Source organism: Harmonia axyridis, chromosome 4 (assembly GCF_914767665.1).
Source record: "Harmonia axyridis chromosome 4, icHarAxyr1.1, whole genome shotgun sequence".
NCBI classification, from domain to species: Eukaryota; Metazoa; Arthropoda; class Insecta; order Coleoptera; family Coccinellidae; genus Harmonia; species Harmonia axyridis.
In genome coordinates, this window is record NC_059504.1 from 39,485,280 (window position 1) to 39,491,279 (window position 6,000).

General features: G+C 34.5%; 1 long non-coding RNA gene across 1 annotated transcript; it reads left to right on the top strand.

Annotated features, from left to right (window-relative positions):
* The first annotated feature begins 4,651 nt into the window (after positions 1-4,651).
* LOC123678256 lies at positions 4,652-5,215 on the top strand. The gene is made up of 2 exons (XR_006747212.1): positions 4,652-4,693; positions 4,922-5,215. It is a non-coding gene; the product is annotated as an uncharacterized LOC123678256 (long non-coding RNA).
* Positions 5,216-6,000: the final 785 nt, after the last annotated feature.

Consider the following 6,000-nt stretch of genomic DNA (forward strand, 5'->3'; position numbering starts at 1 on the left):
AATACATCCAGATCGTAAGATGCATTGCGAAAAACCGATGACGTAAGTCCAGGCGACCACAAAGCTCCATTGAATGAGATAATAATTACAATCAGAGGACGAGCATAGAATGGAGAAAGACGTGATCGGAGCAGTATGAAATGACGTCTCTTCTTCTCCTCTTCGCCGACAAAAAGAGCCAATAGCCCAAATCCGCTTTCAGTCGACATAAAAGTCACAATTCCAAATGGGATTTGTGAAGTTTACGATATTATTCCTCGGCTATTCTCACTTATAGAAAGCGTTATCAAGATCGCAGGGAGTTTGTTCCTTCAAAGGGAGGCCATTCAAAAAGTATTAGAGAAATTGAGAGGACCCAGGAAAAAATCTATACCGACTTGCGCGTCATGATTTCGATGAGGTTGCTTCAGTTGAATAGAAAGAAGGGTTCATGATTTGTTGTAAGGAGGCTTTGAAGGAATGAGTTTTTATGGTTGGAGGCTTTTTAACTTTTGACAATTATTGGAATTATTGATTGAAGTTTTGATTTTTTTTGACTAACTTCCTCTTGATTGAATAACCAGGTCAAAGAGACATCGACTGATACTGTTTGGTAGCAAAATTTAATGTTCAATGCTGGAAAATTTTTCATGGGGGATATAACTTTATACAAATACTTCAAAATTAGGAATTGGGCAGTTGTCCACCATGACAAACATGTAGATTTGGATATTTGATATTTTAAAAATTCTAGAAGAGGTCGGACGTAGATTCAGGAACTTTTGAGCGCTCGTTTATTCATACGCATTTAGCAAACTTTGGGACCACAGAACTAATAAAGGTATGTATGAAATGTAATTCATTATGTCTTTGTTGTCAGTTAGTGTTCTAATTCGGTATGAATAATCAAGTGATAATTTCTCATACATGGTTTTCTACAAACTTTGACAGATGAAAGTTGTACTCATCATCAACTTTTTTTTCTATGCGAATAGAAAATTTTATATTTAAATTCAAAGTAAGCCAACTAACCAACGCACCGGTTAAAATGGCAACTATATTATGTAAGTTCAATTTTAATTATTCATTTGATGTACCGGGTTTTTCAACATAATTTACCCCCCCTTTTACTTTGTTACTAAAAGAGGTACAAAAAAATGTTTTGAACAAAAGTTTCACGAAATCGACTAGTGTTTTCTAAAATGATTTCAAAAAATTAAATATATACAGAGTGGGTAACATATTGAATGCGACTTCATTTTTTCAAATGGAACGCCCTGTATATTTTTCCATATTTGACTAGCCCTTTTTCCCCTGATTTCGAATATATAACATATGTTTGGTCTGTCTCTCTTATTCTGAGTACCACAGAGTTTCAAATTTTGAGAATCACCTATAGTATGCTCCAGTAATCAATTTTCACGTGGTAGGCTGCGATAACTCAAAATGCCCTTTTTTGAGTTATCTCATTGTTAACGATATATGACATACGTTTTTCATTATAAATTGGAACTCTAAAAAGGGCATTTTGAGTTATCGCAGCCTACCACTTGAAAACTGATTACTGAGCATGCTAGGTGGTTCTTAAAATTTGAAACTCTGTAGTACTCATCAGAATAAGAGAGATAGACCAAACATATGTTATATATTCGAAATCAGGGGAAAAAGAGCTAGTCAAACATAGAAAAATATACAGGGTGTTCCATTTGAAAAAATGAAGTTGCATGCAATATGTTGCCCACCCTGTATATATTTAATTTTTTGAAATCATTTTAGAAAACATTAGTCGATTTCATGAAGTTTTCATGAGTTATCGAGGATATATTGCCGCAAATGTGCGAATTGGTCTTGAAAAATTTCATGAGAAGGATATGGTTCTTCAACCGTAGCCTTGGCGGCCAATTGGCTGATATATTTTTCCATCGTTAATGGCATATTTTCGTCTTTGAAATGAATTGAACATCAATTGATTTCTCTCAAAATCTACTCGTTATTATTGGAAATATTTTTACATCGCAGATTCTTTTAATTTCGCATCGCCATCCAAAAAACACGTTCTTGAGTGTTCAATACGGGGTTTGATAAAAATTAATTACATAAAGTCGAGCTTTACTAGAAGATTTTAGAAACAGTAGGTAGATACACAAGTGAAAAATATCCATGTCTAGTCAATATGTGCAAAAAGAACCACACGAACTTTTATGGTCGCCTAATACATACGTTGCGCACTGATTGAACATACACTGCGTGAATTCAAAATTGATCGTTGACAATAACGAAAATACCCCTATATTGGGCGTAAATGGATGAGAAATCAGAATTCCATGCTCGCTTGTCCTGACTGAATAGTTGTAAATTGTTGGCTCTGTTTGTCGCAGTTCACCCCATTGTGAGCGATATAAAAACAAATTGACATTTCAAAAACCTCCAATTGTCTCACCAATCAACCGCTATTGTGCCCTCTATGGATATTCCATCGGAAGAATGGTAAAGGGTGGATCACAAAGCGTGGAGTGCGTTCGGAAAGGGTGGATTTATTAGTGGGGAATGGCGTGTAATGAACGGGGATGATTCTTTCATAACATACGATTAACTTTTAGCTGGACCATCATGAAAGAACTAGAAGGCTCTTCGATTTCAAAAAATCATTCAACTACGACTGCTTCATTTTGAAGGTTTTTGACCACTGAATTTGCTGCATTTGCGTTCCATAATGAAACTAATTAGACAACTCAAATTTCATTTCGTAACGCATTTTTTTCGGAGAATTCAGACAATAAATGTAATTTGTACCTAACCAATAACCGCCACTGCTTCTTCTATATAGGGTGGAAGTCTTTCTGAAACACTAATTTCGAACAAACACTCAGAAGCGGTGCGAATATTCGCATTTTCATTTCTTGTGTTACCTGTATTTTAAAAGCCTTAGGTAATACCTAAGTTTTTATGCAAAATACGGTTTAATGTTGTTTGAAGAATGCCTCATTCCTGAGATCGACGAGGAATCGACAAACCTGGGTTTTCGTCAACACTGTGGGCTACACCAAATATTCTCAGTTGTTCTTCAGTGACGCACACGGTTTCGATTCTTCACATCTCTACGTTGTCTAACAGCTCACTTTTTTTACCAGTTGCACTATTGCCTTCCCAGAAGATGTATCACGACGATACAAAAGTGCTTTAGTTTTGCGAACAGTAACTGCAAAATTTTCACCATTTGTGTAGTGAAATTGAATGATTTCAATGCGTTGTTGAAGCATCGTATCGTTTCATTTTTAGTGATAGTATATCTTCAAAAGTGACAGTTGCCCATATAGCGAGCAATCCAAATGAAACCTCTTATTGGAAAACCCTATAGATGGTATATATGTTTTTTTCTAAACGTTGTTTTTTTTTGAGAAAAGGAAATGGATGTTTCGCGAAATAATTTTAATAATTTTTTTTGCTCTTTTGTTTCGTCATTCTGATTTTGGAATTATTGAGAATACTTTCAATGAAGATCTAAAAATTATGGACAATTATTTTCTTGAGTGGCGCTTATGCCCTAATCCAAATAAAACAGAAGTATCATGTTTTCATTTGAATAATCAACAAATATACAGAAAATTGAAAGTAACTCTCAATAATTCCGTCTTGGATCATAATTTTGCTCCCAAATATCTTGGAGTTAAACTTGATTCTTCTTTGAATTTCAAGGTTCACTTAGAAAATTTGCGTTTAAAATTGAAGTCGAGGAATAATATCCTCCAAAAATTAGCAGGTTCTTCATTGGGTGCTGATGCCAGCACTCTTCGTACAGCAGCCTTGGCCTTGGTTTTTTCTGCTGTTGAATATTGTTGTTCTGTTTGGTTCAATAGTGCTCATGTTCATGAAATTGATGCACAGGTTAACGTTTCTATGAGAATTATTAGTGGGACTATTAGATCTACACCTTTAGATTGGTTACCAGTGCTATCAAATATAGTTCCGCCTCATATTCGTAGACAGGTTGCAGTCAAGAAATCTTGGGATAAATTTCATTTCTACCCGAACTCATTTCCAATTGTATCCTATTTCCCAGGTTCTAGAACTGCTAGATTGAAATCACGCAAACCTTTATGGACTAATACCTTCCTTCACTCGAATGAAAGCGACAAGGAAATTTGGCGTTCGGGATGGACTTCTAAAGTCTTCAACAAAAGTCTTATCGTTTATCCTTCAGAAAAAGTTCTAGGTTTCAATCTCCCTAGGAAAATTTGGTGTATTTTAAATCGACTTAGAACTGGTCATGGTCGTTGTAATAGTACCCTCTTCAAATGGCATTCTATTGATAGCCCACTATTTGAGTGTGGTGTAGAAGAAACTATTGACCACTTGGTGAATAATTGTCCGATTTATAAATTTCATGGTGGTTTCCAAGCTATCCATTCAGTTTCTTTTTTAGAATGGTTAGTTAACTTCAAATCGATATAATGAAAACTAATATTTAGTACTCCTTTATGTTTCTTTTTTTTTTTGTTTTAGGATCCAATTGGAAATTATAGAGTCGTCAACCGATGAAGAAATACCTACTTAAGGAAAGCCTTATTTCCAAAAATTATATCAACAATTCTGTTCATAAATGAAAATTCGCTAGTAAAAATTTTCATAAAATTTATATATTTATGTCCTAGTTTTTACTTGTCGAATGTCAAAAGATGAGAGTTTCGAAAGTGACAGCTGCCGAACAAATTGCGTAAGTTTTTAAGATTATAGTGTGTTTTCTACATATTCGATGTAAGAATTTGCATAACAAACGTAAAGCTTTATCTCTTTATCAACAAAAACTAACTCATTCATTACTTTATTCTCGATGTGAATTTCATTTAGAATATAGTAAGACACAGTAGACACTAGTAGTTCAGATCTTCAATCAAATATCATAATATGTTCACGTCCTAAATTTTCTGAATTTGTCTTCTAGGGAGGTTTGATACAGTAAATCTCACCTCAAATGAAAAGTTTTCAACAGAAATGCAAAAATGAAAAAAAGGGTGTTTGGTGACTTGGACCCCGAGGACGAAAATGACAAAGATCCATTTTCTGATAAATGTCGAAAATAATGAATTGCTGTAGATGCAAGCTGGATCGTCATCTTCATCAGAAAATGGAGTCCCATTCAGCCTGTGCAAGTGTCAGTAGTGAAATAAAAATGTTTACTTGCGAATTATGTAGGAATTAGGTAGTGCTATGACAATAAAAGATTGATTTCTTATTATTGCTTGTACCTTATTTCTTATTGTATCAAACTTTCCTTTTAGTGTATCCAGCCTCCCATTTATAGGGAGGTTTGAGACACTTTGCACCGACAATTTCAATAACTCATAATCCAGGTTGAAATTTCCATTTTCAGTTATTGAATATTTTAAGCGAAGTCCTTGAATCTCACTCTGACATAAATGGATTGGTAAATGTAAAACACAAATTTTTTATTAACAATTTTGTAAAAAATGTATCAACCCTCCCCAGTCTCCCCTACTATTCTAAATGAAACCTGTTATTGGAAAACTCTCTATGGTTCAAGTAACGAATACTCAAAAAGCATTCTAAAACTTTGTAAGCAAAATTCAACATTATTGAATAAGGGCCTAACAGTCCCCAATGCCTAGTAACGGATGTGTTGAGCTTGTGAACTTTAAATAATAACACAAGAGAGAAATATTGTTGGAATGAATATTTTATTGTTATGATATCTGGTAGATAATTTCATGGTATTTGTTTCTTAAGTATGATTTTCGTCATATGTCTGCCGCGGCTACGAGTTTCATAGTCCATTCCATCAGTGCAATTTTTCACTATTTTTCCAAAAAATCTGTCCTTATAGCGTTAATAGTGACTTGAATATTGGCTTCCTATGCTTCAAGAGCTGCTGATTTTGTTGGCATTAACCAATGATTTAACATATTCCCATAACAAGTATTCCGCCTCTCGATTACTTTTTATGGGAATATGTAAAGTCGCTCGAACGAGTAGGCCAGCAATACAGGACCACTTTTGGAAAGA